The following is a 13,480-nucleotide window of genomic DNA, read 5'->3' as shown; positions in this document are numbered from 1 at the left end:
TATAATCCATAAAAAAAATTGCAGAATTCAAAACAAAAGCACAGAAGAAGGGACATAAACAGGCAATTTCAAAAATGTGCAAATAGCTTCTCAACTAATCATCAAAGATCTATCAATTAAAACTGTAAAGTGCTATCCCTCCCCCCCACCAACTCGTTTGTGCAAAATCTTAAAGGTTAATAATAGGCAACACTGGGGAAGCTCTGAGAGGCAAATTGCGACAGTAGCCCCGGAGAGCACTTTGACACCAAGGATTAGGCTGGTTGCTGGGCAAGCCCTTCATCCCAGCCCTCGCCCTGCAGGAAACTCGCTCCCAGAACTATCTGCACCGCCTACAGCATTTCAGGGACAGGATGTTCCTGAAGGATGCTCCGGTGCTGTTCCCTGCAGGGGCGATGGTTCCTTCTAGGTGTGGGATTGACTGGCCCCCAGGCACGCAGATTAAACGTGATTTCTGGGTGTGTCTGTGAGGGTGCTTCTGGATGAGATTAGCATTTGGATGGGGGACTCCCTAAAGCAGGGGGCCCTCCCTGATGGGGGTGGGCACCATCCAATCTGTGGAGAGCCTGAGTAGAACTAAAGGCAGAGGAGGGGGAAATCGGCGCCCTTTCTCCTAACTCTCTGACTGAGCTGGGACTTAGCGTCTCATCTTCTGCTGTAGACACCGTCGGCTTCGCGAGTGCTTGGGTTTCGGCCTCGGGCTGAATTACGCCACCTGCTCTCCTGGGTCTCCAGCTTACAGATGGCAGATCGCAGGACTTCTTGGTCTCCACGCTCATGGGAGCCAATTCTGCATGATGCGTAGACAAGTAGACGGATAGAGGATGGATGGATGGATCGACAGATCTCCCACTGGTTCTGGTTCTGTTTCTCCGGAGCACCCTGACTACTGCAGTAGTAAATATCGGAAACAATTTCACCAAACGCAGTTGATTTTTGTGTAGTTGATTTAGCAGGGCTGGGGGGTCGGGGAATGAATGGGGAAGGAGGAAGCGCCAACACAAGTTTGCATTATCAAGCTGGCCACAGCCACCTGAGAGGAGCAGCTCACTCCCACAGGGTCTTTTCAGCAGCCCAGAACCATCCACCTAGGGCAAGAAGTGGGGGCGCACTGCTCCACCTGCTCTTGTCTCCCATTGGTCAGGGCCACCCACAGGCCATTGACTCCCTGGCGCCTCCAGGTGGCACACACAGAGATTGCAAGCAGGTTCCTGAGGGAGCATCAGAGAAGCCCCAAGCACTGTGTAGCCGTGGCTAGAATAAGATTTGAGGACTCAGAGTCATCTTTTTAAAATATAAATTAAATCATGTTGCTCCTGCTCAAAACGCTTCAAGGGCTTCCATCACCCTTAAAACACAATCCAAATTCCTCACCATCATCTGAAAGGTCCTCAGGGTCTGCCCCGCACCTAGCTCTCCACCCCAGCTCCCACCTGTTTCCCCCCACACTGCCTGCACTCCAGCCCCTCTGCCCTTCAGTTGGCCCTCCGACACGCCACACCACGCCACACCCTAGCCTCCCCAGGGCCTTTGCACACGCTGTTCCTGCACCTGCCACGCTCTTCTCCCTGCCCCCTACCTGGCTCACTCATTCCTCGTTCCCCTTTATGTACCAACACAAATGTCCTTCCTTCCTAGAAGCCCTCCTCTCCCCCAGGCAGCCAACACAAAGCCTGTCGCCCCGTTTTCTTCTCTCTCGTGGTGCCCTGGTTTGTTGTCATCCTAGGACATCCCCTGAAGTCACTGCAGGGTCTGCCGGCCTTGCTCGCACAGATGCATCTCATGTTCACAGGCGACTACCCAGCCCTGAACCTGCTGCCTGTTAGACACCAAGGATTTGTTGAACGAGGAAATACATCAGTGAGATCATCTAGTTCAGAGGTCATCATGCTGGGTTATACCGCCCCCTGGAGGCTGCTTTGGGTTAGGTTCTCCAGAAGCAGGTTCTATGGTAAGAATTTATGTAAAAATGATTTATTAGGGAATGTTCCCACGACAAGCCAGTAAGTAAAGTTGCACAGAAGGTGGCCTTCGCTCAACCCCCCAGGGAGCTCTGGGGACAGTGCAGGTCCCATGTTAAAGGTGACCAGGTCAGAGGCAGGGAACTGGAACATTTGTATTGGTGTTACTGATGGGATTGCTACAGAGGCGTTAGGAAGTGAACGGAGGTATTTTTTAGTTGGCAGTGATTGGGGGAGGATGCTGGCAGGTAATGCCTAAGGACCAGAGATGCTAAACACTGTACAATATCTCACCCAGTCACACACACAATGAAAAACTGAGCCACTGCAAATGTCAAAAGCATCCCTATAGATGAGCACTTATTACTTCCAATTCCTCGTTTGACAGATTTGGAAATTGAGGTACAGAGAGGGAAAGTGACCTGCCCAAGGCAGCACAGCAAAAGAGACACAAAGCTGGGGACCGGAATGCTGGTCTTTTCACAGCAGCCCCTGAGTCTTAATTGCTCCTGAAGCTTAAAAGAGAATTCTCTAAGCCCCCAAGTCCAAAACCCCTCCTGGGTTTCTCGAGGGAGCCACGGATCCCCTGTCCTCTGCAGGGGAGAAATCACACTTGAAGACATCAGAAGCCAGGCCCAAAGCAGATGTGCACATGAAGATAAGGGAGACAGAGTTTTCCACCAGACAAATTCGTGCCCTGCTCAGTTTAGACATTAAAATGAACTAACTTAATTTCATGCCATATGCAAATCCTTACCAGCTGTCGGCTCTGTAATCACAGGAGACTTAATGTAATAACTAAACAAGAACAAAAATGCAGCAAATCAGGCTCTGGGCAAGTCCACTGACGGCGGGTTTTCTTGTTCCCGGGCGCTCAGCAAGTACAGAGCCTTTACACAGGACATCTGGAAGCCCAGCCGCCTGCCATCGCCCTCACCGAAATGCCTGCCGTGAGAATAAATAACGGCTAAGGACCGACCGGGTTGTTGCACACCCTGAGCCCCCGCGAACCGAGCGCATCTCTCTCTAGACCGCACAGCTTCTCCCCAACTGTTAAGGTTCAGAGCTGTCCAGCTGTCTGGACCGAGTGCTCAGAAGTAGCCAAACCATGTCTCTGGCTCACTGGACCCGAAGAGGTGGGAGGGCAGCTGCTGGTGGGGGCAATGGGCGGAGGGTGGTCTTCCAACCAGAGGACCCCACGTTCCTCAGACTGCCCGAGCCAAAAATAATAGCAAACATTCATCAGATGCTTACCAGGGGCCAGGAGCCAGGTCCACCACCTTCTGCAAATTATCTCAATGTCTCCCAAAGCGTGGAGGGTGATTTCAGGTCATCTGCTCATTCACTCACCGCTTCATTCATTCAACAAACATTTATGACACATCCATGATGGGCCAGGCACTGGGCTGGGGACATCGCAGCCAACCGAACACACCAACACCCCTGGCCTTGGGAAGCTACATTTCTGGTGGGACAAACCGCTTTTAAATGTGATCACAAGACCCTCTGCACCTGCCATGGCACCAACAGTATTATTGCCTTAGGGCGAAGCTCTATGTTTAAACATTGATTTAGAGAAACTACGTGACTGGGCGAAAGGTACTGCTGTTGGTCTCGTTTTACAGCTCAGGAAACTGAGGCTCGGGAGGTCCGGTCGCTTGCCTGAGATCACACAGCTGGGACGTGGTGGAGTTCAGATGTGAACCCGGGTCAGGCCTCAGATCCGGTGTTTCAACCGTGGGACTGAGACAAACTGACACATCACGTGGCCCATGTCATCCAAACACTTGGTTCTCGGCCACAAAAAATCCCTGCGCATGTGGCTTGTGGCCACTCTCTGAAAATCCTGCCAAGGCGTTACACAACTTCCCCTTGTTCGTGCTTTAAGGTTGAGGAGGCTTCAGCCTATTTCACATACTTCCTTAAGTTTGGGGGGCCAGGACCCCCATTCACAACAGCCCGACTCAGGGCCCACGACATGACCAGGTTCCCACTACAGGGAAGCCCCACTTCCATCCCCCTAACCCACAGCTAATCCCCCGGCCCCAGTCCCCGGCTCCATTTCAAGTGCTGTGTCCGTGACCGTGTCTTTTACTAGCACATCAGCCTTGAAAATCTCTAAAACGACAACAACAAAAAATGATATCAAGCTGGCCTCTCTGCTGTACATGTGCACGTATTAAAAGCGAGCGCGAGCAAGGTTATGCAGCCTTCAAAGGGAAGACAATTCTGACCCCTCCTACCATGTGGACGACCCCTGAGGACGGTATGCTAAGTGACACGAGCCAGTCACAGAGACAAATACTGTGTGATTCCACTTCCAGGAGCCACTTGGAGCGGTGAGCACCCTAAGACAGCAAGCGGATGGGGTCTCCCAGACTGGGGGAGGACAGAACGGAGCTCCCGCAAAACGGGCAGGGAGTTTCAGCTGAGGACGTAAAAGGAGTCCTAGGGGTGGTCGGTGGTGGTGGCCGTACAATAACGTGAGTACGTTCAACACCACAAAACCGTCCACCCAAACTCATTACAGTGCTAAATCTTGCTATGTGTATTTTACCACAGTAAAATAATGACAATAAACAAGGGTAATATCTAGACCAGCAGAAGGTGAAAAGTGAAAGTATTTCTATATGCATTGTTTATGGCTAAAAAATATTGCAGCAAACTGACCCAGATTACAGGCTCAGGGAAACACCTTCATGAAGTCCAAGACGCAGTTTAAGTGACTCTCCTAAAAAGAAAAAGAAAAGGAAGGGGCTTCCCGTCAAGATGGCGACGTAGGCAGACACCGCTCGCCTCTTCACACAACCACATCAAATTACAGCTAAAATTCAGAGCAAACATCACTCAGGGACATCAGAAATCGAGTTGAAAGGAAGTCTGACAACTACGGCAATGAAGAAACCACATCCATCCAGACTGGGGGGAGGGGCGTGGACATGGAACAAGCTGGCCCCATACCCACATGGATAAAAATTCAGGAGGGATATCTCGGGAGCAAGGAGTCCCAGACCCACACCAGGCCCCCCAGCCCAGGATTCCAGTGCCAGGAAGATAAGTCTCTACAACTTCTGGCTGCAAAAACCAGAGGGGATTGAGTCGGTGGAGGAGGCTGCTGGAGCTCTAAGCAGTTCCTCTCGGGGAACCCACACACGGACTCACCTACTCAGACTCACTCCCTCTGAGCTCTAGTACTGGGGTGGCAGCCTGAAGGGTGCCAGTGGTATACAAGGAGAGACTGAAGTGTCTGACATCAGGGCAAGCAGAGGCCATTGTCCCTTTGCTGAGCCCTCCCCCCACAGAGCTGGTAGGCTGGTGCCACATCTGAGACTCCACCAACCTGGCTAACACAGTGTGACCTTAAAGATCAACAGAGGCTCCGCCCCACCCAATTTATTGGCCCACCCAAGCTGCTTTTCCATAAGAATGGCTGGTCTTGGCTCCTAAATCCTTTCAAACAAGAAACAGCTGGCTCTGTGAGCCCTGGCGGCAGCCAGATTAGAGTCACAGATTGGCTTCACCTGGGAATTCGCAAGGCCAGCACAAGTAGCGGCCATCTCAGATTGCTTTACAGCTCAGGAAGGGTGCCCCGGGCAAAACAGAGGTGGGGGCTGGCCTCGGCCTGCACCACCCGTGAAGTGTCAGGGCCAGCGCACCCAGTGGACAGCTACAGATTATGACAGAGCACCGCCATCCTGCCCCTGCACAGCTGATCCTCCACGGAGGGCAGAGGCTGGTGGTCCGTGGTCACAGCCAGTCCTTGCAGCTGACTGGCCTGGGTAAATCCCTCCCATTGACCTGCCAACTGCAACCAAGGCTCAACTACAAGAGGAGGATGTACTCAGTTCCTATGAAGGGCACACCTTGAGTACCCAGCTTGGCTGTTAGGGGAAGCTGTGCCACTGGACCCTACAGAACACCTACTACATTAGGCCACACTACCAAGGCACGGAGTCAAAGCAGCTCTACCTAATACATAGAAATAAACACAGGGAGGCTGTCAAAATGAGCAAAGAAACACGGCCCAAATGAAACAACAGATCAAAACTGCAGTAAAAAGAACTAAACAAACTGGAGACAAGCAATCTATCAGATACAGAGTTCAAAACGCTGTTTATAAGGATGCTCAAGGAACTTGGTGAGGACCTCGGTGGCATAAAAAAGATCCATTCAGAAACAAAGGATGTGCTAACTGAAAATAAAGAACAATTTACAGGGAAACAACAGTAGAATGGATGAAGCTGAGAATCAAATCAATGATAGGAACATAAGGAAGAAAAACCAACCAATTAGAACAACAAGAAAAAAGAATCCAAAAAAAATGAGGCTACTATAGATAATCTCTGGGACAACTTTAAGAGGTCCAATACTTGCCTCATATGGGTGCCAGAAGGAGAAGAGAAAAAGCAAGAAATTGGAAATCTATCTGAAAAAATAGTGATAGAAAACTCCCCTAATTTGGTGAAGGAAATAGTCGTGCACGTCCAGGAAGCACAGAGTCCCAAGTATGATGGATGCAAAGAGACCCACTCCAAGACACATCATAATTAAAATGCCAAAGGTTAAAGATAAAGAGAGGATCTTAAAAGCAAGAGAAAAGAAGGCTACCAAATCGGCAGTGGGGAGGGAAGAATGGGTGAAGAGGTGAGGGGACTAAGAAGTACAAATAGGTAGTTGCAGAGTAGCCATGGGGATGTAAATTACAGTATAGGGAATAGAGAAGCCAAAGAACTTACACACATGACCCATGGACATGAACAATGGTGGGAGGATTGCCTGAGGGAGTGGGGGATGCTGCGTGGAGAGGGGAAAATCAGGACAACTGTGATTGCGTAATCAATAAAATATAATTTTTTTAAAAAAAGGAAAAAGGTCTGTCACAATGTGACCGTTTTAGCACGTGTGATGCTCCTGGTCTGCTGCCTGGCACCTGGCAGGTGGTTGCTGGCTGTGATCATCATCCCCCAGCCCCAGCCTCAGAAAGCAGGAGTCGTGGAGAGCAAGTCAGCTCATGCTGGCGTGCCACCTGTCCAGCCATGCTCCGGAGGGGCCGCTTTCCCCACCACAGTCTCAGAGCAGCTGGGAAGGCTCGAGATGGAAGAGGGAGGGCCAGGGTCACCGGCCTTGAAGGAACCTGCTCCCTTCTCTCCATCTCAAGCCTATGAATTGTTCCCAAAGAGATTGGAGACACCGTCGTGGTCAGAGAAACCTTGGAGAACCTTAAGGAGGCAAAGAAAAAAAATGCCGAATGAAGCCAGGCACAAAAAACCACCTATTGTGCGATTCCATTTATAGGAAACATCCAGGACGGAGACACCTATACAGACAGGAAGTAGATTGCCGGGGCTAAGGGAGGACGGTGCTGGAGAAGCAGGGACCGATGGCTAAAGAGCAAGGGGTGTCACTCTGGGGGGATGAAAATGTTGTCAAATCAATTGTGGTGAAGGGTTCACAATTCTGTGAAGGTACCAAAACCATCAAATTGTACACTTTAAACGAGTGAATTGTGTGCTGTGCAAATTATATCTCGAGAAAGCTGATATTAACAAACAAAAAAAGTTGCCGTGGCTCTAAACTTAGTTCTCTGGTTCCTGTAAGCTCTCCAAAGCCACCAGCATCTCTCTTATCAGGGCAGCCCTGATTTCACAATAATTTTGTTAAAGAGCAGTTTCTCAGCACCTGAAAAAAAGACCCTTTGATGTCCATCTAAAGCTCTCCTAGGAATTCTTATCTATTTAAAAGAGGGGAATGCTTATTAAAAGCTTGGCTTTCTTGGCTAGCCAAGTACTCATGTTAATTTCCTCATCTCCACGTTACTATAGCAACACAAAGCTCCACTGAGAGCTTTTGGGGTACATCCAAAGGGACTGCAATCTGGACCCAGGGTGAACCGCAGCCACTCTGCACAACAGCCCCCACGCCCTGGCTGCCTCGCCAATGGACGCTGCAGGAGGGGCAGCCTGCAGTCAGCGCAGGGGAGCCTAAAAGGGGGAGGATGCAGAGAGGGGCTCTTCTTAGTCCCCACTCCATGCCAGCCAAGTGGCTACCCTGGGCCACTGGCACTACACGGGAAGAGGAGAGGGTATTACTCACATCTATTACAGGCTGTGATATGTAACAGCCTCGGGAGCACCTGAGCCAGGCTCCATGTCAATGTGACCATATTTTGTGGCAGAAGAAGGCAGTGTCTCGGGCCAATGAGAGTAACACAGCCTGAAAGCTTTCATTAAGCAGCCCTCTGTTCTCACAGGTAGGTCTCAGACCTGCAGAAGCTCCAGGCCCTGACAACTCGGCCACACGAGACCAAAGGGGCCTGAAGCCTGTGTCATCAGGCTGTCGGGCAGAACCGTTGTGTCTGAGGAGGGCCGGGTGCAGAGGGTGTAGGGTAGGCAGCCTCCAAGGTGGCCTCCAATGACCTTCACCTCCAGGTTGGTTCGTTCCAAGGTGAGTCTGCGTCCTGACCCAGAGAGCTCAGTAAAGGGGACAGTGGGTGACTTCCAAAGCTGGGTCATAAAAGACATTAGGCTCTTGGATCGTTCATGTTGGGGAGCAGGCCGCCGTGTGGAGAGAGCACTCAAGCAGCCCCCTGGAGCTGCACACATGGGGAGGCACGGAAGTCCCCGGTGCCAGCCAACACCAGCTTGCCGGCCACGTGAGTGAGCCGCCTTGCAAATGGGTCCTCGAGCCCTCGGATGCCTGCAGCCCCAGCCAACAGCGTGGTACAACCTCAGGTTGGACCATCAGCTAAGCTGCTCCCAGATTCTTGCCACACACAAACTGTGTAAGATAATAAGTGTTCACTAAGTTGGGGGGGTCATTCACGACACAGCGTGGATACAGAGTGGACCCAGGTGCCCACGGAACAGCCAGGAATTGTCTTGAGAAGAAAGACGGCTTTATCAAGGTTTTTCCTGCCCTGCTCCTCACTCCCTTCCCCAAAGTACCTTTACATAAGAAAGTGAGGTGTTGATGGATAGGGGGTTTACAGATTTGGGGTTGTGTCCTGGCTCTGTCCTTGCCTTCTATCCACCTGTGTCCCCACCTGTCAAACTGACAAATCAAGGTATAACCTGTCAGCTCTGAAATTGTAGGGTCTCACAATGGTTAAAAATATAAGTTCTGAGTCGAGAAGACTGATTTTGAACCCTGGCCCTGCCACTTGCTTGCTGTGTAACCTCAGGCCTAATTACCTAACTTCTCTGAACCTCATTTTCACCTTTCATATGATGGGTTTAATTATACTTACTTCCTGGCACAGTTACAAAAATCCAATTAACTAATACACATAAATTACTCAGTACACAGTCAGTGCTTAATAAATGCCAGTTACCACTACCAGTAATGAGATAACGTGACAAGTACAATTATTTCCACTTAGAGCCAAGATACAGGAAGATCAGAGAGGCCGGAGGACTTTATCGGTCTGGAGTGAGTCCAGGTATGGGTGCTCTTTTAAAAGGTCCTCAGGTGAGTCTTTGAGGAACTCTGTGCTACAGAAACTTTCACCCGGTGCCAGAGTCGGACAAGAATTTCACTGCAGTGCTGTTAGTAATAGGGAAGGACTGTAAACGATCCCCTGCCCATCAGTAGGTAAGTGGGAAATACATTCTAAATGGAATACTACACGGCAGTGTAAAATTAATGAAGCAGAACTAAGTGTATTAACACGAATACAAACCTCTAAAATATAATGCTGAACCACCCCCCCAAAATGCAGGAGGATACATAGAGTATATAGAACATGGGAAAACATGCAGAGCATTGCTATATATGATTTAGAAACATATACATGTTGGTAAAAGCAAAAGGCCATGCATGCGTATAATAAGCATCAAGTTCAAGCTGGAAGTTACCTCTGGGAGGGAGGGCTGGGAATGTAATGGGGGAGGGGCTGAGCTGGAGCTTCGGTGCACTGGGAATACGATAGGGTATTTTTTCAAACTGGGCGGCAGGCACACAGGCACCCAGGCACCCACTGTATTGGCTATGCCTTCTGCATGTCTGAAATATCGCACATTTAAAAATAAATGTGCACAGAAAACTACCCAGTACAGCTGTGCATGGGCACGTTTCTTCCTGCTACTTGTGCCTTCTATTTTATCTATAATGATCCGTCTTGCTTTACAGAAATAGAGGAGTTGGTTATTTCACAACGTGGAACACCCTGAGTCCAGGGCACGAGCCATCAGCCCAGGGACAGCCACACAGGGTCCACCAAACTCTGTCTCTTGGCGGTGCCTCAAAAGCTGAACGTGAGCACACTGGGTATGCCTAATAAGGCATAGTTTTAGTAGTCGGGGCCGGGGTGGGGGGGCGGTGCTGCTGGAGTCTCTTCCTCTGTGGCATCTTTGAGTTAGAAGGAGGAAAAAGAAACATCCAAGCAGGCCGGGAAGTGAGAAGAGCCTGGGAGTGAGGGAGAGAGAAGTGGTAGAGTGTATTTTCTTTTAAACGCAGGTGAGTCATTCTGGAGCCATCCCAATGTAATATCGCTGCAAGTTGGGGGGTGCAGGGGGTTCTCAGCAATCTAACCTGCCTCTGCCACCAAGAAGTGCTAGAATGTTGTTTCTTAAAGATGCATAAGGGTTTTTTTGTTTCATTTTGTTTTGCATAATGAACACATTTCCCATGCAGCCACCTTCTTAGGGTCTCTGTCAAGTGTCAAGGTTAGCTTTTAGAAGAACCCCCCGCGTGCCACTGGGAGGCAATTTCCACCCAATACAGAAACTTAAGAGGGAGAAAGACAACTTCTCAATATCGCTTCGGGGACCATATTTTGTACATTTAACACAACTGAATGCAGACAACCTCCAGAAAGAAAATTGAGAGTGCTCTCCTGACAATGGGCGTTAAATGGGGGAGGTGATGCCAGGTGAACTACTGCCCCCTGGTGTCCGTGGACAGTGGTGCAATCATTTGCTGAGAGTCATTTGTGGTGTTGCTTCCTGTGTTCCCTGCTGCCATCTCTTGCCCATTTTATTTTATTTTTTTGTTTCCTTTTTTTTACAACGGTACGAACGGCCTTTATTGGTTACAAACGGGAGTGGAAAAGGTGGGGATAGGAGAGCTTCAGTTCCTGGGGCGGCTTCACAGACTCAGCAACAGTCCTCAGAAAAGCTATTTTATTTTTCTTATAGCCATTTTCAGGGACCTTAATGATGTCAATGTCTTGAAGTCTCATAACATGGCTTTACTATTGCCAGCTTTCTCTAAAATTCTGCAGAAACACATCCAGGTAAGCGGACTCATTGGCTGGCTTCCTGCCCATTTTGAAAGCCTTTAAGCAGGAATCCAGCAGTTCTCTGTAGCCGGCAGACAAATATGCCGACTGTTTAAAAATCTGGAGATTTTGTTTAAAAATCTAGGCCTGACACTTCTTTTGAAAAATTGGAAAACCTGTCAACTTCTGGACTGCACGCTAGCATGATAAATGTAGGCTAAAGCTGAGAAGCTGCTGCCCACTTTGGACGAGACAGGTGCTCACACATTCTCCACACTCCCCACCTTTCCCTATTGTCTCATGCCCAGACAGTTTTATTCACTAATGGTTCTTATACAGCTTCTGGATTCGCTACCATAGCCTAATCTCCCTGAAGAGTTTGCACTGGCATCCCAAAAAGGAGCGAAGAAAGGATGGTACCTTTAAAAGTGGATGATTACATCACCTTATGCCTAGGAGGGGACAGAGGTCCAGAAACCCCATAATACTCAGTTCAGTGAGGGTAAGTGACCTGCTCAAGGTCACACAGCTAGTAAGTAGTGGGTCCTGCACTTGAACACACATCTGTCTGACCCCAGGACCTCACTGCTTTCCACTCCACCAACCATCCCCCATAATTAGCTGGTTGCATCGCAGGCCCTCCTCTGGGAAAGGGTTTTGCATTACTGCTTGAACCATCAGGAGTGGAATTCAGGCAACACGGAGAGAATGACGTTCAAGATCTTTGTTCAAAAGATGGGAACAGGGAGCCCCAGAAATAACCACCATCCTGATTTTGTTTCTTAAAATCTCCATGGTTGGGCCTACTGCAGATATTTCTTATTCAATTCAAGTCAACAAAATTTCGCAAGCATCTACCATCACATGCCATTGTCCATGCCGAGGGCTGGGAGTTGGGCAAACTGGGGGCCAGTTATAAGCTATAAACAGGGAGCCCATACAGCAAGGGCCAAAGCTGCTTGGCCCCTTACCTCCCAATGTTCCCACATGTTGTCTTTCATGACAACACACACCTGGCCTGGGCCTGGACGCTTCCTTTTGTGCTGTGAGTCAGCGGCTCCCTTAAAACTAGACTCAGACTGAGCCCTACGAAATGCCAATGTGGTTTCTCCCCGGTGGATGGAACAAGCTGCAGCTCTGAGTTTTTTCTGCAGGTAACAAATAAGCAAAGACTCGGTGTCTTTTCTAGGAATAATTGCAATAGCACACACTCACCACGTGGCTCTCACACAAAACCCCAGAGGACGGATGTCATCACTTTGCACCAATCTTACGCAAACGGGATCAGCTAGGTCAAATCGCTGAATGTACTCAGTTTGCAAGTAGCAGACATGGGATTTGAACTCAGGGCTGTGTGACTCTGATAGTGACACCCACCACCACTCCCTCAGAGTGGCTCCCCAGAGGAAATGTGTGTTTTGGAGAAGGTCAGATCTTGAAGGGTCAGGCCTTCTGCAGGGGGGCAAAGCTGAGCTGTAACAGGCAAGCTGGCTCACCAGAGAGAAGTGGAGCTGTCACATGGGGGCTGGGCTGCCACAGTGGGGCCGCCTCTACGAGGCCACCTCACAGCCTGCTGTCCCACAGCTGTGTGGTTGCACGACAGAGCTGTCTTCCCTGAATGGTCTCCCACTTCACCACGGCCCAAACGGGGGGGTCCTGTTGGCGTTGAAATGACACCAATGACCGTTGGTTGACTGACATCTTAATGTTTGGAATTACTGGGCATGCCGCATGTCCTAGATGTTTAGTTTCAATATTTGTGGATGGAGATTTCAAAAACAAGAAGATGAAGGTTTCAAGGCGTGTGGTGATTGGGGGGATGGGGGGAGGTGGAGGAGGGTGCAGGGGAGATAAATGGTGGGCAGTGTGCAGTTGATGTGCTGTGGGATTGTGCACCTGAAACCTGTATAATTTTGGTAACCGGTGTCACCCCAATATATTCAATAAAAAGGAAAAAAATAAATACAAAAGAAAAGAAAAAGATGGAGGTTTCAGCTTTCTTCATGAAGGAAAAAATCCTCTCTCTCTCTGGGAAGCCAAAGCAAGCAGCCAGGCCCTTCTCTGGAGGATCCAAATTAAAAAGTCAGGGACGAAAAGAGAGAAGGTGAGAAAAAGGAGAAAACGCAATTCTGGCGGCAGAGGGTGGAGGGTAAGAAGTGGGCAGTGAAGTCAGACTAACAGGGTGGAGAGGTGCAAACCACCGACATCCTCATATTACACCTAAGGAAACTGAGGCCAGGAGAGATACCTGAGAAGGAGACCTGCGGGAAGGACAGCAATTCCAAACTGGCGGAATTGCGAG

The 13,480-nt window shown here is 49.6% G+C and overlaps 1 non-coding gene across 1 annotated transcript; it reads right to left on the bottom strand.

Annotated features, from left to right (window-relative positions):
- Positions 1-11,087: 11,087 nt before the first annotated feature.
- Positions 11,088-11,217, bottom strand: LOC112310948 (small nucleolar RNA SNORA33). Its single transcript, XR_002975445.1, has one exon. It is a non-coding gene; the product is annotated as a small nucleolar RNA SNORA33 (small nucleolar RNA).
- Between the last annotated feature and the right edge of the window lie 2,263 nt (positions 11,218-13,480).

Source organism: Desmodus rotundus, chromosome 7 (assembly GCF_022682495.2).
Source record: "Desmodus rotundus isolate HL8 chromosome 7, HLdesRot8A.1, whole genome shotgun sequence".
Classification (NCBI taxonomy): Eukaryota; Metazoa; Chordata; class Mammalia; order Chiroptera; family Phyllostomidae; genus Desmodus; species Desmodus rotundus.
Note: the sequence above shows the minus strand (reverse complement) of the source record. Positions and strands in the feature narration are given on the sequence as shown.